We start from the raw sequence: 23,882 nt of genomic DNA, 5'->3' as shown, positions 1-23,882 counted from the left end.
TTGATATACTGTGTATATGTGTATGCATATGTGTATGTGTGTATGGATGTTCGTGTAAGAAAAATACAGGTAAGCCCATAAATTGGCAGCCATTAATTTTGCACCCAAATGTTTTGCACAGTGATTTAATACATACTGCCCAGTATTTTTCTAATGTATTGTTGACAAAAGTGAACCATGTCATTATTGTATCTCACATTTCCTTTCTAAAAGTCCAATAATCTGCTGTGAGAAGCAGCCACTGCTAGAGAAGAAACAACCCGAAAAGCAAGGGATTATTTAGACTGATTTGTACAGTTTTGGCATAAACATGGAAATCCTGCGATCCTGGGAGAGTGTTTGTTTGGCTGCCTTTTTGAACTATTATAGGAGACATAAGGTTGATTGATGGGATTTTGTTTTACTGAAAAGAGCCAATAAGGAGATGAGATAAATATGAGGTTTAAAATATGCTGGTTCTCCCTCATTTTACCACACTTGCAATAATATACTTGTGCCACTGGTAATATATATGTTATCAGTAGACAGAGAGAGAGATCTATTAAAAATGATGTGCTATTTTACTATTAAAACATTAAATAAAGGCATATACTATGGTTGTATTTTAATTACTTATTTCAAAGAATAAACATGGGGGGAAAATGGAGCCTAACACAGGTGTTAATATGGAGCGACAGGTAATATAATAAATAAATACAATATAAAATATTTTTTGCTTATATAGTAATATTCAATATCCATTAAATTCACTAAATAATAATTCAAATGAAGTGTATGAAACACAATTGGAGCCATGATTTCGTGATTTTTCATGCAAGTTTGGTCTCAAAACAATTCAGATAAATTGTCTCTTTATTTCTCATTACATTACATTAATTAGTCAGTTACATTAATGACCATTTAATAACTAATTAATCTCATTAATTAATCACACACAAAAGTAGTTTCTACTTTATGCAGAACCACAGATCTGTTTCTGCTCTGAGTTAACTCTATGCTTTAATTTAATAATATTTACAATATAGTGTCTCAAACTCCAATGTTCTCAGTGGGAAAAAAAGGGAAACAGGGATTGGGGAAGTGGGGGGAGGAGATAAGGAAAATAATTACTGTTTCCAGGGGAGAGACGTCCAAAGAAGAGAGATAAAAGCCTTGTGTTCCGTGGTTTTACTTAGCTGTGTCTGTGGGAGGAGCCCTGTGAAGAACATTGGTGTGTGTAATAGAGAAGATTCCTTCCAATTTTTGCTGTGTGCCAATTTAGTAATGCCGTTTTTAATGACATTTTGCCATATTTGTCATTTCAGAACACATTGTTTTTCCAATTACAAAAAGAAAGTGTCTACAGCTCAAGTACAGAAATACTGTTCCACAATAACGCTTCAGCACTGTAGTACATACATGCCAACTTCCCCCGGGAGATCGGGGGAGAAGTCATGTGACAGGGGGTAGGAGGGAGCGTGGTGATGTTGTTGCATCACCACAGCCCCACCCTCACTATAAGATGACACAATTAAGCCCTGCCCCCACCATTCAATGCCATGAATTTTGGTGAATCTGGGATGTTTGCCTACTTTTCCGGAAGTCCAAGAGCACTCCCCGAAATCTGGGAGCCTCGCGGGAATTCTAGGAGAGTAGGCAAGCATGCTGAAGTATTAAGTGCGTGAGCACAGCTATTGAGTACTGTTGAGTTGAGATTACTGCTAACGTCACATATTCCTGATAGCAACAAGACTTTTGTGAGTATTGATTAGCGCTATCTCAATGAAACATGAAATATAAGAGTTGTTGGAGAAACACAGATGAGTTATCATTAAACAGACAGCAATGTCCTGATATTTTGGTACAGAACTTCATATGAAGTGTAAAATACCGGAGCCAGTGATTCTTTACTTAAGCTTTGTTTATGCTAATACATGTAAAAGACCCAATGGGTCACTTTCCTAAGTCCTGCATATCTTGGCTCATTTGTTAGATACTCTAGCAGAGTGTCTTATATTATCAGCAGTGAAACCATACTTGCCTCCTTTCCTAGAATTTCCGGGACGTTCTTTCTGGATCTTGGTGGAAGCAGTGCTTAATGGTAAAATTTGCTTAATCAAACCCCGTCCCCACCCTGCAATATCGTGAATTTTGGTATTTCCTAGCAGGGGGTATAGGAGCGGTGAGGTGATGGCATCAGCACGCCCCCTCCTGCACTTGTCACCTGACCTCTCCTCCGGGAGATCCTGGTAGGGAGGGTTTAAACCAAGCAAGTATGAATGAAACACTGTTAAATCTTCTGAGGTGAGCTTTTATAATTTCTTCATAGAGGTCCATCTGCACTGCATTGCCATCTGGCCATCACCAGTTGCTTTGAACCCAAAGCTTATATTATTTATTTTATCTATGGTTTTAACACTTGCTTTTGCTGGATAGATTACCGAGCAGGCATGTATGAAGTATGCATACATGCAGGCCAGTAGATATAGGAACATTTTTACATTGCAGGTAATGTTACATACACTCTGCTAGAGAATGTATGTAAAAATAATTCACTCAGTGGATAATATATATATACATTATCATAGAAAACAATCCACAAACATGGATTCATCTTATAAAGAATTAACAGAGCATTCAGGGTTAAATGAAATGATGTAATATTTCAGACGCACCTCACTTTTGGTTTGTGTTAGATTTTCTTCTACAGCAGTGGAAAAAAAATTGGTCTTTCAGGCTCTTCTCTGGTTTGTTATTAAAGCAATTATGTGGCATAACAGAGTGGATTGCACAGTAATGGGAACCAAATGTACACAGAAAGAAGCCCTTAATAAACAAAACACAGAGGAAGTGATTAAAGACCAAGAGATATTAAGCGCTGTCCTTCCAGCATTGAGCAATAAGAGACAATATATATACCTTACCTCAGGGCCGGACTGGGACTAAAAATCAGCCCTTGCTTTTAAAGTACATAGGGTCACCTCAGTCCCAGCATGAAAGAAACTGTGTGCCGCCCGAAAAGGGCGTGACCACATTGTGTTGTGGGTGTGGCCAACATGGGACATTGATACATACATTATAATAAAACATTACATTTATCACGTCCTCCCAGCCACATCACGCCATCCCCCCAGGCACCCCCAACCCACTGTACTTATCAATGCTTCTAATGCTGCTGACATCCATCAGGGTGAGAACTTACTGTACAGTGAGCAGGGAAGCTCTTTGTCTCACGAGATTACCAAATCTTGTGATACTTAGAGCTCTTCCGTTGCTCTGCAGGCTGTGTCCTGTCCAGGGCTGCCAAGAGGAATTCAGGGCCCCAGTACAACAATTTCAAGTGTCCCCCCCCCCCCCCTACAGTTGAGCATGTAAAAAAAAAATTGTGCCGCCGCTACATTTTTTTTTTTATGTGGTCATACCATTTGGGGCGTGACCCTCCTATACAAAAAAAACCTGCATTGTTGTGTACACCATTGACACAAGGGTGCAGTGCCCACTCGCCGGAGCGTGACATATGTCCCAGCACTGCTGACTTTCAGGACATCTAGCAACATACTGTAGTATAGAAAGAATGCTGTATGTACATAAACAGTTCACAGTCTTGGCCTGCCCCTTACATTGGGCAGAACAGTCACCAAAAATCGGAATTGACCCACTACAATCACAACATTTTACAGACTGTCCTACCTGTTCTTCTTACTTTCAGCACCTGTGGCTGCTGCTTTCTTTGGTTGCAGCTTGTCTGGGTTCTGGAATGTTGTGGGCCCTATTTGGGAAAAAAAATGGGTACATTTAGAAAATTACAAACAGCCCCGGCGTTAAATCAATAGCACCCACAAGTAATAATTAGGCCTTCCTCCAGCCCCATTAAAATAATAGTATTCCCATTTAATAAATAAATAAACCTATTTCCCTCCCTGCAAACAGCCACAGCAATAAATTAATAGTATTTACATTTCAGAAATATACCTTTTTCCCGCAACCATCACTGCCATTAAATAATTCATACTCACATTTAATAAAGAGACCTCCTTCTCCCCAAACTCACCCCTGCATTCAACAGCCCCCAAACCATTCCACCTTAAATTAATAGTCCCCACTATTAAATTGCCCCACCATCACCCCGCAAACAAAATAGCACCAATTAATTAGCCACCACCTACCTCATACACACTACATTGCCACAATCCCCCTGTGCCATCACATACACATTACTGTTCCCCTTCATCACAACTACACTGTGCCCCCTTGTGATCACACTGCCCCCTCCATGCTGCTTTTCCCCCCTTCATCACACTGTGCCCCCCTTCTTCATTAATCTGTACCTCTCCCCCCTTTATCACTCTGTGCCCTTCTCCCCCCCTTTATCACTTTGTGCCTCTCCCCCCCTCTTTCTGTATCACTCTGTGCCTCTCTCCCCCCCTTTATGTATCACTCTGTGCCCAGGGCCATCTTAACAACATTATGGGCCCCCGGGCAAAGCAGTACACCGGGGCCCCTACATATATATATATATATATATATATAGATATAGATGTATAGAGATACAGATATAGATATAGATATATAGAGATAGAGATAGATAGATGTACCTGCTCAGTGACCCTTGAAGGTATTTTTTGCAGTTTTTTTCTTTTGCAGGATTATTTATTCTAATTAAAAGCCCTGCATATGGGGCCCCCTTGTCTGTGGGGCCCCCAGGCACCTGCCCATCGTGCCCAATGGAAAAGATGGCCCTGTCTGTGCCTCTCTCCGCCCTTTCTTTAGCATTCTGTGCCTCTCTCACCCCCTCTTTCTTTATCACTCTGTGTGCCTCTCCCCCCCCCTTTATCACTCTGTGCCTCTCTCTCCCCCCATTATCACTCTGTGCCTCTCCCCCCTCTCTTTCTGTAGCACTCTGTGCCTCTCTCCCCACCTTTCTGTAGCACTCTGTGCCTCTCATACTGTCACTTTCTGTTTCACAGTTTCACACTGTCCCTTTCTGGTTTTCTCCCCTTGCCTCTCCGCCCCTTTACTTACCTCCTATTAGCTTCTTTCATCTCCTCTCTTCTTTCTTCTCTCTTCTGTCTTCTTCTTGGGACTCTCTGCGCCGCCCCTCATCACTGAATGTTGGGCGTGACTTGGTGACGTCACGCCTTACAACCAGTGTGAACGGAGCAGAGAGGACGGACACCAGCGCTGCGATCAGGTGAGTTGTCTGTTTTGGTTTTTTTTCCTACCACTATCCAGCTCCCCCACCAACGAATGAGTGGAAGCTCCTAATCCCCCCCCCCCCCCCCCCCCGGCGTAAAAAAAAAATATGGCAAATAAAAGAGCATTGGAGATTAAAAAGAATAATAATAAAATTAAAAATTCAGCAGTGGGGGCCCGGGCCCCCTGGCATGTCCGGACCCGGGTAAATAGTACCCGCTACCCCCCTCTATGGTGGCCCTGGTCCTGTCCAAGGACTAGGAGCAGCTCCCTTCCCCTAACCAGAGCTGGATTAAGGCTCGGGGGGCCAAGGATATTTAAGACAGCTGAGCCCCTATTACGTAACATGGTTATCATTTTAGACAAATTTTAGACAAATACACAGGCAATACTGTATACACTACTGTTAGGTGCATACCTCCCAAATGTCCTTGCAGTCGGACCAAATCCTGACTAAGCGATCTAGATAAATAGATAAATAAATATATATTGTAACAGAGTCACTGGAAGGAGGCTAAATGACAGAGGTAGGTGTCCAAGGCTTCTTGCATTGTGTACTTTAAAACACCAGGGAGAATGCGTAGATGTGTGGGAAAAGCTTCCCCCAGAGTGTTTCCATGTGATAACAAAACATGGTAAGGGTCCATGGTGTTATGTATGGAGAAAGAGAAGGGAGGGCTCCATACATAAGGCCCAGTCTGGGTCTTCTGGTCTGCCAGTCTCTAAAGAGACTGATCAGGAGAGGCACCTGTGAGTTGCCTGCGAAAAGCCAGCTAGAATAGGCAATCAGTGTCTCAGACCTGGGGAGGAGGTGAGTTGCCTCCTGAGACACTATGCTGTGGTGAGCAATAATAGGTTGACCATGTGTTTGGACACAAGGTCCAATACCTGAAAGGGGGACTTGCTAAATGTATTAGCTAGTAGCCAGACGGCCAGGATTTTGTTTTATGTTTTGTTTTGTTTGCAAGCTGGTGAATAAACTAGCTGTGACTGTTAACCTGAAACCTCTGGACTCGTGTGGTTTACTGCTGCTGTTCACCAAGGAGATAGTACCTATTCCCCTGATTATACTACAATATATATATATATATATATATATATATATATATATATACATACACACGCTGATGTTACTGGTAGAGAAAGACAGTAATTTAATCGGTATCAAGTCAAACAGAGCTAATATCATGACTCTAATTCATACTTGACAACTTTCTTTAGTTGGCCCCTGGGAGATCCTGGAGAGAGGGTGTGGTGGGGCACTATGAATTGTGTCATTTTGGCCCAGCCTGAGACAGAAACGCGCTATTTGGCTACCAATTGGTAGGATTCAGGAGTCTCCCATACATTACGGGAGAGTGGGCAAGTATGAGCTAACTTAGTAAATGCTGATGTGAATGTGAGGCTTAAAAATTACCACGCCAGTCCACTATTATGAACTAGAGAGTCATTAAGAGACAAAACATCCCCACCTGATATTTCAAAAGGCAACAATGTTAACACTTAGATAACGGTATAGCAGATATAGTGGTTTTAAAGTTCATTAACGGCAGGTAATCCTAAACACAGGGTCTGTGTTTCCTGTAAGGAGATGAATGTCCCCATCAACTTGAGATCAGTTAGAGTTTGGATGTTAATAAATCGGACAGTCCGCTGCATAAGCAAAAATAATGTGTACGCCTCTTATGGAATCTATGTCACTGGCAAAATATTTTAAATAATCTTATTAATAGTACCAATAAGGACCAAAACTGCTCTGAATAAATTAAACCAGACAATCACGGTGCTCAATATCTCCGTTCACTATCTCTCTCGCACCATGCTGTTTCTTCAGTTACCACTCTTTCAAACTGTCCGCAGACAAAGCTGTCCGAGTATAAACAAATAGCTGATCAGATTCGTTCCTCTTGTAAATCAAAAGAGCTCACGTCTACTGGAAATCAGTATACTGTAAAGGCAGCGGGTTGCGTTCTCTTTTTAAAAACACAACTTCCATTCAAGTTACATTTGGACATGAATCAGGCCCTCTGTCTCTGTTAATTGCTCCTCTCCTGTGTGAGGTCCAAGCAGGGCCGGATTTACCACTAGGCAACCTAGGCACATGCCTAGGGCCCAGCGGTCGCAAGGGGGCACGGCTGTTTGTGGAGGTTGATGTGAATGGGGACAGAGGTGATGTGAAGGGGGACAGAGTTGATGTGAAGGGGACAGAGTTGATGTGAAGGGGACAGAGTTGATGTGAAGGGGCACAGAGTTGATGTGATTGGGGACAGAGGTGATGTGAAGGGGCACAGAGGTGATGTGAAGGGGCACATGTGATATTGTGAAGGAGCAAAAGTGATGATGGAGGGACAAAAGTGACAACGGTTGTTACTAGGTATGTTGGTTGTTGCTGCTAGGTAAGCACCCAATGATGCAAGTCAAACCCCCAATGATATGGCCGCACTTCCTTTGACGGCGCACCGCTGCTGCACGGCAGCACATAGCTTTCCTTCTACTCAGCTATAGGGATATATGGTATGCTAAAAAATCATAGTGCTATGGATTGTTTCAGAGAGGGGGGGCCCCCAACCAGTCTCTTGCCTAGGGCCCCATGAGGTCTAAATCCGGCTCTGGGTCCAAGGCTATCCTGTCAGGCACAAAGTAACACTGCAGATGGGATTCAACATGCAGGCAAATATGACATTGGGTTGCTCCCCTTTTATGATGTGCAAACCCTTGTCTTGATATCTACAATTCCCCAACAAAGTTAACAGACTTTAAGTGGTGTTCTTAAAGGAGACCCTTGCCTGAAAATGCTGCTGGTCCCATTGTTACTCCTGCATTTGTCAGATATGAAGGAATAAATATGTCATAATGAGTTTGTAGATTTATGGTTGCTTATTTCTCTTGGTGGTTTTTGACATGGAGCGAATATTTAAGTGTGATAATAAGAGGAACTCTGAGGTCACTAAGAATTTGATGAATTGGTTACAAGTTCTTTAGTCGTAAACATGATAGAAGTTTCTTGAAAAGAGTTTTAAATGAGTTTATATTAATACCATTGTTATGTGCGTATTGTCGCTAACCAATAACGATTGTCGAACCTCGATTTGTGTTTCCAACGCACAAAGATTTATTCGCAATAAGTAGAATAATATGCTCAAGCGAAGTAATAATAAATACAGCCGTTACTTATCGCAGGCGCTCTGGATCCAGTGCAGTCTGGGGACAAGATGTCTGAACACTGGATGTGAAGCTGCTGCTTATATACACAATGAAATACAGTAATACAATGAAGATGGTATAGCTTGCATCTATTGGTCCAGGTCTAAGTAAGGTCCAAGTCAATCATTGGCTAGTTCATCCTAAGGAATCCAAAGGAGGGGGTCACCTCTCCAGGGGGTATGCTCGGCTCTTCCCGCCAAGATTCCTTAGTCTTAAGTAGTTCATAATTCCTTATTATTCATAACTTGTGTATGCACTCTGCGATTCCCTCGCAGAGTGAACCAAACAGTAGGATATGTAACGAGGTTCATTATGATACCACTCATGATGTGATTCCTTCAACCTGTTCCGTGTATTTCACTAATATGCATGTAACTCTGATATAACATATAAATACTACTATATTTCGACATAACTGACTATGTGTTGCAACTACCATTAATGTGTACTATATTATAAGTATGCGTGTTGGTGCGAATGTATGGTAAAAGACCAATTACTGTTGCTGCCACGTGCAGTGGATGCGTACGCCCTTTCACGCCGTAGCGTGCCCATGTACGTCGTAGCGTACCGTACGCATCTTTTCAGACAAAGACAACCAAGTTTGCTCGACTTTAATTGAAATGACTTTATCCAATTTGCTGACTTCGACACCATTAATAAGGTTGATAGGAATTTTATGATAAGGAATTACAGAGAAGGCTGGCTTGCAGCCCGATGTGGCTGGGACACAAAGGTGGCTAATGTTTGGCAATCAATGATGATGTCCACCAGATTTACACGGTCCTTTCAGGCTTCTACCATTGCACTAGCTCCCCCTAGTTCAATTGGGCAGAGTGTCATGATATCTGCTTATTATTCAAGGAAGATGCTAAGAATGTCATTTGCACTTGTATTTGCACAAATGTTGCATATATTAAGTTGGGAAGATTGTGGTATCCCTTGCTCAGTGCAGGCTTAAATGCAGGTAGTAATGTATATACATATAAAAACGAGATTTTATTTTGCTTGACATGATTATTTAAATGACATTCAAAGGGTGGAGAGGATGCACTTAAGGGACATTCCCAGTTTTTCTAGAAGGCACATAGTGTTTTTCACCCCCAAAAAAGGGCCTAAGTTTTACATGTTGCCAGAAGAGATTAGCTTCTGTTCTATACTTTCAATGGGATACCCTTTGCTCCTTCCAGGTGTACATTCCTTCAATATAGAACAATCTGATATAAAGATCCCTGCTGTTCTCTGAAACATACAATGCACGGGTTATATACCTTTGCAAAAATATTGAAATGTGTAGTACATATTACAACTAGCCTGTATTGTAGCGTGTATATGTCAAAAAAAGCTTGCACAAAGGATGGAAAATAATAGCTTAAATAGATACAGATTACTAATATATAAATACTTATTGGTAGGAGCCTATTATCTGGGCATTTGTGCTGTTATATGTAATATTTGTCAGCGGCGTTGGTGGTAGATGTTAAACCACAAGAAGCTTTAAGACTTAACCAAATTGTTGGTTTTATTTCAGAACTTGTTGTAACAGATGATATCTACATATATACAGTTGCTCACAGTTGATACTGACTGTAACAGACAGGCAGTATGACAAGCTTATGCAGTTAATGTACTTAACTCTGTTATAATACATTCATATATGCAGATGGTAGTAAGCTTGTATTGTGGGCAATGTCAGAGAGCAGGTTGCTCATATATATTTTTATGCCTCTGATCACTTTATATATCTATATGTAAGTAAGAGAACACAAAAGGATGCAGCTCTTGTTATCACTTCCTTACAGTTCAACTGTCACTGGAAGAACCTGCTGAGAGCCAAACTACTGTGCATGCTCAGTAGAGCGATGCAGACTGCTGGAGGCTGCCCCACTTACTATCTTCACTAAATCACAAGTGATACCACTACCAAGATGGGCGATGGAGCGTAGTGCTCCATATTAACAAAATTATGAAGCTAATTAAATTAAAATCTTCATTAAAATGTTGAGTAAATTAATCCATTGTAACTCTTTTTGTAATAGGATTTTGTTACATTTTCTACTCAAGGAAGAAACTTGTTCAGTTAGCATATAACGAAAATGCAATAGATGATATCCAGCTTGGTCTAGCAACAAGTGGTCTAATATTGTCAAGAGATGATGTGACAATACCAGGTTAATGTATAGCTCTTTGCTGTACCAGCTGATTAGTTTACTTATAGTCACAGACTTTTGGTAGCTCTATAACGACTGCTGAATCAAGATATTACGCTCCTCTGCCAATAGCTAGGGACCAAGTTCAATGTCGCCCCGCTTTGTGCAGGCTCACAAACTCACAATATCCACAGAGGATTTATATCAATAAAAGGTCTCCAAGGTATCACAAGTAAAATACAATGAGCTTAGGTAATTTACACTTAGAGATACATGAACAGGTTTGCATACAAAGGGGCCAAATTTGACCCCATAGCAGTACCCTGTAATTGTAAAAAAAAAAAATGAGTGTTTAAACAGAAAATCATTCTTATGAAGAATAGCGTAAATAAGTATTAAGCAGTAATCAATGAGAAGACCTGAACAGTGTGGAATGGAGATGATAAAAACTCTAACTGCTTTAACCCCATTAGAATCTGGGATACAAACTAGAAACATCTTTTATAACCAATTTCATGTACAAGAAACCGATGGGATTTGAGACAAACATTTATTAACAAAGTCTGTGCTGTCCCCTCCCAAAAATTGAAGGCATATATTATACAATTGGCTAAAGGAATGAAAGAATAAAAACCTCATACTGGGAAATATATTGACATCTTTGAGTAGGGATTATCTGCCCAGTGGTTTAGTCATATATTCATGTATATTAGGAAGCACATATATATAATTGGTATTTTGGGAAACTTGTGTGAGATATTGAGCCTAATATTGATACTATCAATCTTTCTCTTATAGATACAGGGTCAATTTCAAAGGTTTATAGCAACCAATGCCAGACAATTATGAATTATCATTATGATTCAACAAGACAATGATTCTTCCCTTGTCAGCAATTTGTGAATTAGAGTTAAGTAAATTCAAGACTTGTTTTTCAAGAATTGTGAGATTAATATGATTAGGTTAATTGGCTGCCAGTAAATTGACCCTAGTCTGTGTGTGTGTGTGTGTGTGTGTGTGTGTGTGTGTGTGTGTGTGTGTATGTATGTTAGGGAATGTAGACTGTAAGCTCCAATGGAGCAGGGACTGATGTGCATGAGTTCTCTGTAGAGTGCTGCGGAATTAGTAGTGCTATATAACTGATGATGCTTCAGGTAACAAAGCTTTCCTTCCCGTTAGCAATTCTGCGAGTCAAAATTAGTAAATGGTTGTTAGAACATTTACACTTTGAGAGAGCACTGGATAACATCTAGTTTCACCACACTGTAACCGTATTGTATTTCTCTTTTGTTTTAACTCAATCACTTCTAAATGCAGACAGTATACCTTACAACTTTGCTATCCTCTCAAATGTCGTATATGATATGATTTAGGTATATGATTTTCAATTTCTTTCTTTCACAATCAGTATTCCAGAATTAGCTTGTTCAATCACATGCCATACCATAAAATCAAAAGACCATTGATTAAAAATCTAACATCACTTTTTACAAAACTTAAAATCATTGTGTTCAACAGTCAGCTGGTTTCAATAGCATATCAATGTCAAATGCCAAAGATTCAGTATTGTAAAAAATGTTTATATGTTATATGTAATGTCTTTTTTACAAAAATGTCTAAACTGGTACTAATTTAGAAGATCAATTTCACTATCATGTCCATTCATAGCAAATACTAGTATTTGAAAATAATCAAAAATGGTCAATGTATGACAATTTAATAATATATTTGTATAAAGTCTAGATTGAAACCCCTTGACACTGAAGGGTTAAGCTCATGGGCTGGGCATTTTTTTCATCACCCAGGTCTTGGTGGTCTGTAGGAAGGATGGCATCACTATGGACCTTCTAAAAAGGAAAAGTGGATGTGTTGCCCATACAACCAATCAGATTCTATTATTTTATACAATGTGCTAGATAAATGACAACTAAAACCTCCACTTTTCCTATATGCCCCTGTATGTTGGTTTCCTCTCATTGCTTGAAGGACTGGAACTCTCACACTACGCTACAAACAGCATGTCCAAGTATGATTATTATTCAGTGCATTGCATCAGTGAATTAGTGTCACCAAGCACTGCTAGGCCAGGCTACCTACTACAAGATGATGCTACATTGAAGAAAAATTGGTTTTACATTCCCTGAAGGATGTGTTAGGATATGTTAGGTAGTTGGGTTACTTTGTTTCTTGTTTATTTATAATTCATGTCTTTTCAGGAAGCTGGTAATTTCTCCCAGTCACACATGGATGAGCAATTGTTTACTTGACAGTCCAGTTGCTGCTGGTTTTTAAGACGTGTATATGCCCTTTATGCACACTTATAGTTGCAGCTACCAGGAAGCCTGGTTAATCCCTGAGATTCAAAATAGATACCATGAGGTCATAATACAAGCAGATGGATGCCTTATATGTAAGTCCACTGAGAAATTACAAAGAGAGGTCTTACGGCAATATCATAATGGTTTAACTTCTGGTCACCTAGGAGTCCATAAAACTCCTGAGTTAGTCAGTAGACATTACTGGTGACCAGCTATCCAATACAAAGCACAACAATATATGATTTATCCTGTTCCACTTATTAGTCGAGGTGCGTTCTTATAGTCACTGCTTCTTCCTTCAGGTCCTTGGAGAAACATTTCCATGGACTTTATATCAGATCTACATCAATCTTCTGGTTATGATACCATACTAGTAATTGTGGACAGATTTGCAAAACAAAGTAGTTTTATTCCTCTAACTGTTAGAGTCTAACGGATCTCCCCTCAGCTCCTCTTACAGTTCGGGTCTTTATCAAATAAATGTATTGCCTCCATGGTTTTCCACAGTATATTATATCTGACCAAGATGTTCAGTTTACAAGTTTTGGAAAGCTTTTTGTGATATGCTTATAATAAAGTGATACTTGTCCACCACCTCTCCTCCACAATCCAAAGGACAAACATAATGAGTAAAAGAGACATATACAATATCTCATAATTTTCAGCAACATTACTGGTCTCAGCTTCTATCAGTAGCAGAGTTTGTATACAAGTCCCTTCTTCCTGGACTGGATGTCCTATGCCAGGTATTACTGAGATGCATCAAACTATCCATAAGACTCATCAAACCTTACTCAGAATCCTGCAGATGACTCAATGGTCCTACAAGCGCCAAGTGGACAAGAATTGGCCTGTACTATAATTTAACTACTAAATTAAAATGCATTTTCCAGCAGAGAGCTATGAATTGAAACACCCATGCACTCACTACGCTTGTCACTGTATTTTTAATTATGGTTAATTTATTATGATTTGTTTTTGTAATAATAGCAATTACCTTGCAATTAAATAGCAAATAAAACTATATATACTAAAATACTTAGCTGGCATAAAGGGTTATGGTTGATATATTCATGAGATTTGAACATGATCAGTTTTGTAACTGATAGATCTACATGCCTTATATTCACACTAACAATATTTTTTATTTTGCCTTTGTAATTGTATTATGGAAAAATGGAGTGAAGAGTGCAGCTTTAAAATTCTGCAATTTGCCTTCTCATTAATTTAGCTAGCTCCTCCCAAAATACTGCTTGTCTTAAAAGGGTATATGAAATGTAGGGCAATTGCAATCCATGTTCCATAAAACATATAAATAAAATAGGCTCCCCCATATAGCAAATAGGGCGTGACCCCCCTCCTCTGGAATTCCCCTTGTTAGATGAAGCTGGCTGTACGATTGGGTGACAATCGTTCATCAATAGTAGAGCTTCTAGAGTTATGAAGGAACTATGAATGGACTGATTCCTGCTGACATGAGCTGGCTCTTTATTTCAGCAATGACTTGAATCCTGGGAAGACCCCCCCCCCCCCCCCCCACACACACATACACATACACATACATGTCCAGGTAGTAAGAGCCAAAAAATGACAGACTAGGTAAAAATGAGGCAGTCATGACTGCCTAAGTTGGGCCTTAGCTGGGCAGAGAAATAATATAAAACTATATCATATACATTTCTTCTGTCACACTTAAGCAAAGGGTTTTTTGGGGTTTGGATGTTTCTAAAAGGTCGCTAAACTTAAAACACAAATTTAACCAATATTGTAACATTCATAAATATATATGTAAATCTTATGTCACATTGATAAAACTGGAAGGGCCTGATTCATGAAGGGACACAAAGAGAACGCAATTTGCATTTTTAAAATTGGATGGAAATTGTACACAAGTACAAGCAGATCTCAAGAAACGTCTTTAGTTGAATACGGGTGCCTATATGATGCTTGCCGTATGCCGACACAGCACACTGCAGGATGTGCATAATGTATATGCACATATAAAGTCCCATCAGAAATGCACAGTTTAAAATAATATTATTTAATACATTAACACCTGTTAATAGTATAATCATTTATAAAAAATACATTGGAAAAAAATGTTTTTTCTTTTTCTTCTTTTAACCATGAAATGCATTTATCATGATGTTCTTAATGCCTACTGTACATAAAATGCATTTCTACCTTTGCTCTTAATTGCAAACACATATTCTAGCATGCATATGCGACTGTCATTGCTATCAATAAGCACTTACTCCTGCCCTGTGGTTAGTGCAAGTGATACACCTAAAATTCGGGTACCTGAGAAGTATCCAGAGTTTAAATCAGATGGATGTGCGTGCGCTCGGCCTTGGCACGCCCTTATTCTACTTTGTGTATGTGCATTTTCTCTCCCCCCAGTTAAGCCCTTGAAATTGTAGACTGTCGCAGTCCAATTTTGCGCAAAATACTGGGATTGTGATATATGCTCCCTAATGAATCAAGCTTGAGATATCTGGCATAGTATATGCACTTGCTATACATCTGGTATTTCATTGCCTGTCAACAGGCGTAATCACAGACAGTTTTGTGTGTAGAGGTTAATCTTGTAATATTGCCACTAATATCAGCAATTAACACCGATATAACCTTGTGCAAGGCCCCAATGCATGTGCAGTGCCCGAAAACGACTCGAGCTTGATTTCATTATTTTTGGGCATACCCGAAAATTTGTTTGGCAGATGACAACTGTCAGCCTGTATGTGCAGTCATCTGCCCACCACATTGACACCTTCATGTGATCCATAGACTCAGCTGAATGGTCCTGACACTCTCTGCAGTATCATCATTGCATGTGCGGCTGAAATAAGAAATAAATCTTCCCCCAAGACCACAATTTTATCTGAAATATCTATGTATTTTAAGTTTTGTGGTCCTTTTAAAATAACATGCATAACTGTTGCATTGTAACACAACCTGTTGGTCTAATAAAATGTTCATAAAGCAGAGCACGAATTCAGAGATGAGCAATGCATGCAGTACTTGGACAAGGCAGCATTTGATTTGTGTTCGGACATATGTCCATTTGCGCAGAGCATTTTACATCACATAGCTCTACATATGTTCAGAAATAATAAACGCAATTGCATGCAATTCATATCCAAATGCAAATACTCTTATGACAGCCTACGCCTTTAGTGGTGGAATGGAGGGGGAGGGGTGAGCTAACATACGCAGTGTACAGCAAGGGTGTGCCGAGGGCATTCTACCGATGTGACAATTCAAGTCCTGGGTTTCTTGTAAATATACACTTGCGTGCAAGTTGAATCCGAACATGAATCAGGCTCTCAGTATTTTACCCTTATAACCATTGTCCAACTGATGGTTCTTTACTTTGTTAAAGCTTGATTGGTTGTTGGACACTTGTAAGGTGATATTTGCCTTTATTCTGTTTTAGGACTAAGCAATATATACATGCAAGAAATCAAAGTTATATTCCTGAGATTATTAAATCATACCAAACATTCAGAATTTTATGTAGAAATAAATATATTCAATGTTACTGACAATTTCATATTGCATTGGATGTAGGATGAATGTATACGGAAAAATATATCTAGGTTCTCACCCTCTTAATAACTCCAATAAATGCCCCAGAGGTGTCAGAGAACATTTCAACATCTTTTCTTTTGCAAGTTTTCTGCAGCTACTGGCTGCTTTGCAAAACCAGGTTGCTTCACATTTTATATCCTCAAATGGAGCCAGCTCTGGCTAGCAGTGTACATTTACTAGATTTGCCAGTGTGCACGCAAGACTTTCTACCAGGACTCCTTATTCTCATCCCACCCCCCAGGGAGGAAACTCCCAGCACATTTTCTGGGCAGTTTGACAAACTTACTAAGCTGGCACCTCTGTATCGAGGGAATCCAGGCAGTAAGAATAATCATTCATTTTCATATGTCTAACAGACAGCAGTAGACAGTAAAGCTGCTTCAGGTGAAGTTTGTGTATATTTGTGCATGTATATATATCTTTATATCCAATCAATCTGTCTGCTGGGGAGACATACTTTATTTCTGCCATGAACTTCATTGTTTTTTTAACTCACTTTTTTAAGCTTTTGCATTCTTATTCACAGTGAAACATTAGAGGCCTGAACTTGTTCTCCTGTACATACGCAGTTGAAGTGTGTTACTAATATAATATATTATAAGTAAATACTTACCTGCCGACTTCTAATGACATTCAGTGTTATAGCCCTGGCCATGCCCCAGACTGACCGGTAATAACCTTGGATGCCCATACCCATTTTCCTGCCATGCTGCCAGACTACACTGATTAGATGTCCTGAAATGATAACGCTTGGGACATCCCAAGATTTTCCTGGCCAAAGACAATGCAAAGTCCCCAAGCCTGGAGGGTTGTGGACAATGATTAACATTTGGTTAATATGGTAAATATTATTAAGCTAAATCAGTGTTAGAAATGATGGAACATAACTGGGGCCTTCATGTTTAACATGAGTGAAAGTGGGATTTTTTTTTCTCCATCTGAATTTCACCCTTCAATCCTAAAAGTGTATGCAGCCCAAGGATATGCTTTAATGTATTATACAGGCCTGGAAAAACCACAGAAGTCATGTGCCTTATAAATGTACTGCTGGTGCCTAACTCTTAGGGGTTATTCATATTGAGGTCAAGGGAAGCCCCCTGACTTCTACATTTAGTTACCCAAAGTTTTATAGAAAATTGAGTCTCAGGTACTAGACAGGGATGCCCTCATTCCCTGCTCACATTTGTACTGCCAATAGAGCCATTATCAGAAAAAAATCAGATCTGCGGAAACTATTAGTGGTACCCAGATTGGTAATATACACCACACAATGTGCCTTTTTGCAGACTTTGTTCTCCTATTTATAAATGACCCTGAGTCCTCGCTGCCTACTCCCCACAATGTCCCACAGGAAAATTCTGAAGCTTCCTACTACAAATTGAACACCTCTAAATTGGAAGCCCTGGGGATTGAATTTACTCAAAATTCCTTCCAACCACATAAATCTACATATAAATACCATTGGTGTACTACTGGGATACATATTCCCTAATTCCCATCAAACATCATAGACATAATTATCTATCGCTCTTAAAACAATTTGATTCATTAACCAAATCATGGGCCAGCAGTGAGGTATTGTGGCTAGGATGAATAGCTGTGGTAAAGATTATGCTTTTACCAAAATCCTCTACTTGATCTGCTCTATTCCCTACATAGTTCCCCAAAAACTAGTCAATGAATTTTATAAAGTATCATTAAACTTTTCTGGAGAGGTAAATGCCCAAGACTTGCCAGGGAATGTCTGTTTAGACCTAAACTAAAATGGGGCCAGACTGTACCCAAACTAAAAACCTATCATCAGGCTTATCTTTTGGACCAACTCAAAAGCTGTCTGTTGATATAGAAAAGCACAACTCTAATCTTTTCTGGATAGACAAGAAACTCAGACTTGTAAACAAGTCTACTTTATGGAGTATCCTCAACACCCTTGACGTGGGGGATAAAATTACTCGATCGACCTTCATATTCACACTTCCCTCCTTGCATCTCTAGAATTTAGCCTTATCCAAATTGATCCCAGATTTACAATTGGTTTCTTGGCATAACCCGGGTGTCACTATTATCCAAGACTTTTATGAGGACAATTTTCTCCAATCTTTTGACCAACTATAAGGTAAATATCTTCTTATACCGCAGGACTTTTATAAATAATTACAAATCTGCCTTTGGATTCAATCACAGGAAACTCACTCTCTTTATCTGAAACCACTCTTTCTTCTATAAGGTTGATTTTTTTTCTTTACTGTGTCACAGGGGTAATCTCCTCTTGCTCTAATGCCTTTCTATCTCCTTACACAATCTAAATGGGAATCAGATTTGCAACTGTTCCTGATTGACGAGTGTGACGAAACGGGGTGCTACTGGACGGAGGACTTTTTATTCTTCACCCATTTCTCACAGTTTAATGTACTTTTTAATCCTTGGCCCATTCTAAATATATACACCAGAGCATCGGTGTATTATGTGTATTATTATTTCATGGTGTTAGGTACATTTTGCCCGAGCTAATACCTGCAATAATGTATGAAATATAAAGAATATTGCCATATTGTGTGAATTTAACAGGACAGTAGAAGTAATTTTTCTTGTGTTAGCTAATGTAATAACCACTTGTCTCAAATGTCCATTGTTATGAGGTGCAGCTTAAATTTGGTTTGAAATCAGAACAATGTATGAGTTAACTAGCTGGCAGCCCAAGTAAATTAACTAGGGCAACCGGTAATCTGAGATATAATAAGGTTGCACCTTATAGATGATATACAATGTGCCTCCACAGTAATATACTGGCTGAAATAGCATTAGGAAATGTATTACTATGTATCAATATAAGTGTTATTGTATCAAAATGTATCACAGACACAGATTGTGTAATGTTGCAGATACAATGTGTCAAATGTATTATTATTTCATGCAAGCGTGAAGATGTAATATTGTAATCCTTTATTTAGTGTATCTAGCCAAACAGCTAACTCAGTCAAGCCATTCCATTGTATAATCAAGGTAACAGAGATGGTATGTCTAACAGTTAAAGTGTCCACTGATAGACCCCTGCTGAAAGGGGGAGGATTGAGACATTTGACCCTACTCTCTGTGTATGCAGCCAAGAATATAAGGAGAGCAGAATGCCAAGAGAGCTATTCTAGCTTGCAGGATCCTGGTGTACAAGACATCAGCAAAAAGGACTCTGGGCAGACATTGTAGTGCCGCTGGAGGAAATCTTACCAGGACAGGGTCTGTGTGAGCCAGAAACCCAGGCTAGGCGACATGGTAACTGTTTAGCTAAATGGGAGGATTGACTGAAAGAGACTGAGATTATTACTTTAAAGTGCTGACTGCAAGAGGCTGCTGGAGGGTATATACTACAATTTACCCTGTATCTTGTGAAAGTCTTGTGGTGTTGTGCTGTAGTAATAAATCCTTATTTTGGATATACTCTGGTCTACTCGAGTGAATCCCACAGAGGGTAACTGCCATCCCAGCTAAAGGTGGTATATTCACAACGAAGAATGGGGAATCATTTTTCAAAATGTTTATAAATGTATCAACCATTCTGATATGTCAGTGAAAATTATTCATAGATTATACATTGCACCAGATAACCACCATAAAAATTGGCCTATTGTCTCTGAGTTTTGCTGGAAGTACTCCAGCGAGGCAGGAAGTGCCCCAATCCAATTACTTTGGGTAGAGATTTTTTATTTAACCTATCAGGTTAATAAAACAAGAGTCCCGTCTCTTCCCAAAATTGCTCTACTTCATTATTATCCCCATCAGCTCCAGAGGTATAATAGATATGTACAGGTCATATCCTAATTGCCACTAGAGTCCTTATAGGTCAAATCTAGAAAAAAGCATGAATATGGAAACCATTGGGTTTAAATATTCAAGTTTTGTCTACTTTTTCGACCATGTGGTCTCAGGGCCCTCTTAAGAACATCTCGGGCCCCCGGGCACAGCAGTGCACCGGGGCACATATATATACAAAAAAAAAAAATATTACATATATGGGCCTCCGCAATGGATGTCGGGCGGGCGTGATGACGTCACGCCTGACATGCACTGCCAGCGCGACGGAGGAGGAGACCATGGAGGGAGCCGGATCGCCAGCTGACCGCAAGGTAAGTATTTTCTTCAGGTTTTTTTTTTTTCCTGCCTCCGACGGGCCCCCCTGGGCTGCAGGGCCCCCGGGCACCTGCCCATTGTGCCCAATGGAAAAGACGGCCCTGTGTAGTCTCGCCAGGGATCCTCACACCAATATAATGAGTATTAAAGTACTGCCTTCTATTAACAAGTATTCACACTCATTATTGTCTCCTCAACAGGATTAAAGAGTCATATAATATTACATTGTATTTACCCCCAAATCTCCCGTTATTCATCAATTCTCAGCAATGTGATGCCGGATTTCTTTATTTCTATGGTACCTGGAGCATTGCTGGTCTTCCTCTATGGATGCAAGGAAAAATTGGCGAAGATACATCACCGCAGAGTGCCTTCATGACCGTTCTGGAGGCACCCTGCGGCCGAGAATTGTCCTCTATGAGTTTGAGAATGTTCATCCCTTTCTGTTCATGGTTATCATTTCTACCTACTCTTCTGTTCTTTCTTTCCAGTAACTCCAAATACCAGTAACTATTGCTACTATATCCAGAGTACCTAGAGATTTTTCAGTTAAGAAATTAGCTGATGCATTTTAATAATCTGTTTTCTGCTGCCAGTATGTAAATACTCATATTTTGTATGGAGGCTTCTGATGAATGGGAGAACACTATAACTAAGCTTGTTTCTTCCTTTCAATGTTTCTATTTAGCATCCAAACAATTCTAAACATAGTTTTCAGGTCCTCCATGTGCATTGTATAGAGCAGGGGTCAGCAACCTTTTTCTATCAGTGTGCCGGGTAAAATCTTGTCAAGCCCAGATGAGCCAGTGGTACATATTACACACACACACACACACACACACACACACACAATGGGACCAACGTAATATATATTCTTAACTTAGCTTCATCATTTATTTATATAGCGCCACTAATTCCGCAGAGCTGTACAGAGAACTCACTCACATCGGTCCCTGCCCCATTGGAGCTTACAATCTAAATTCCCTAACATACACACACACAGACAGACTAGGGTCAATAGCTGTGCCCCCAGTTCCCATTAAGCCACATAGCATTGCTCCCAGTTATCATTAAGCCACATAACATTGTTCCCAGTTATCATTAAGCCACATAGCAATGCTCCCAGTTATCATTAAGCCACATAGCATTGCCCCCTGTTCACATTAAAACACATATATTGCCGCCAGTTCATTTAACAATACATAAAAGCAGCAGGTGTGCGACTCACCTATTGTCGGCACACGCATCTTCAGTTCCGCAATGGAACCTAGGAGGATCTGCTGTGCATGCACAACAGATCTTTCATCTGTCTTCAGTTTACAAACAGTCTCGAATGGCGTGCCAGATGACACCGCGCAGCGTGCCATTTCTGGCACACGTGCCTGGGGTTGCCGACCCCTGGTATAGAGCATATATTGACTTGAGAATGTAATCACAAGTAATATCATACTTGCTGACTCTCCCAGAATGTCCGGGAGACGCCCGCATTTCGGGTGAGTCTCACGGACTCCCGGGAGAGTATGGCAATCTCCCGTATCTGCCCACTTCCTAGTGAAGTGGGCAGAATTCGGTCCAAAATGCAGCGATTCACAGGGAATCGCGGCAATCGTGGCAAATGACGCAATATTTGGGGCCCCGCCCCCTGCACGCCCACCTTTCCTCGGCAGCTCCCTGATCATACTTGTCATAAGTTGGCAAGTATGAATAATGTTCCTGGGAAAGATACTGTGCTGATAGCATCTAATCTTTGCTTTCTGAAAGGACTATCCCTGAATCTCAGACTGTTGCCTGTTAAAAGAAGTTACTAACTTATTATATTAATTCTTTTTCTTATGTTTGGTATTTCAAATTTACCATCCTCGCTCTTGAGCCTATCCTGATCTTATTTTGTACTAGTTGAGTTACAAATCCACGATACTGAAGACACCTACAGTGTTCTTCATTATGTATTCATTTTATTGCATCCAGACACTGGCCTTTTTTACCTTGATTCCAAAGCTATGCGTTTGACCTCTGAACTTATGAATCACTTTTCTTACCTGAGATTTTCAATTATTAAACAATGTCCCTTTTCACAGCCTGTGTCCTGCTGTGCTGTAACTAATCCTGTTCCAGAAATCCACCCATGCCCAGCGGTTCTTGTTTCTCTTTTTCCCAAAACCTTCCGCTCACGACAGCTGATTTATATGCTGGCCTTTAGATGAAGTTGTTTTCAGCACTGATCACATTTGACTGTGTTTTAAACTGGTCAGCATGAGCCGTGTTACATGGATGTTTTGCACTGGTCAGCATGAGCCGTGTTACATGGATGTTTTGCACTGGTCAGCATGAGCTGTGTTACATGGATGTTTTGCACTGATCAGCATGAGCCGTGTTACATGGATGTTTTAAACTGGTCAGCATGAGCCGTGTTACATGGATGTTTTGCACTGGTCAGCATGAGCCGTGTTACATGGATGTTTTGCACTGATCAGCATGAGCCATGTTACATGGATGTTTTGCACTGGTCAGCATGAGCCGTGTTACATGGATGTTTTGCACTGGTCAGCATGAGCTGTGTTACATGGATGTTTTGCACTGGTCAGCATGAGCCGTGTTACATGGATGTTTTCCACTGGTCAGCATGAGCCATGTTACATGGATGTTTTGCACTGGTCAGCATGAGCCGTGTTACATGGATGTTTTGCACCGGTCAGCATGAGCCGTGTTACATGGATGTTTTGCACTGGTCAGCATGAGCCGCGTTACATGGATGTTTTGTACAGGTCAGCATGAACTCTGTTACATGGATGTTTTGCACTGATCAGCATGAGCTGTGTTACATGGATGTTCTGCACTGGTCAGCATGAGCCGTGTTACATGGATGTTTTGCACTGGTCAGCATGAGCTGTGTTACATGGATGTTTTGCACCGGTCAGCATGAGCTGTGTTACATGGATGTTTTACACTGGTCAGCATGAGCTGTGTTACATGGATGTTTTGCACTGGTCAGCATGAGCTGTGTTAAATGGATGTTTTGCACTGATCAGCATGAGCCGTGTTACATGGATGTTTTGCACTGGTCAGCATGAGCCGTGTTACATGGATGTTTTGCACTGGTCAGCATGAGCTGTGTTACATGGATGTTTTCCACTGGTCAGCATGAGCCATGTTACATGGATGTTTTGCACTGGTCAGCATGAACCGTGTTACATGGATGTTTTGCACCGGTCAGCATGAACCGTGTTACATGGATGTTTTACACCGGTCAGCATGAGCCGTGTTACATGGATGTTTTGCACTGGTCAGCATGAGCCGCGTTACATGGATGTTTTGTACAGGT

Source organism: Mixophyes fleayi, chromosome 1 (assembly GCF_038048845.1).
Source record: "Mixophyes fleayi isolate aMixFle1 chromosome 1, aMixFle1.hap1, whole genome shotgun sequence".
Taxonomy (NCBI): domain Eukaryota; kingdom Metazoa; phylum Chordata; class Amphibia; order Anura; family Limnodynastidae; genus Mixophyes; species Mixophyes fleayi.
This window is presented reverse-complemented; position numbering follows the sequence as displayed.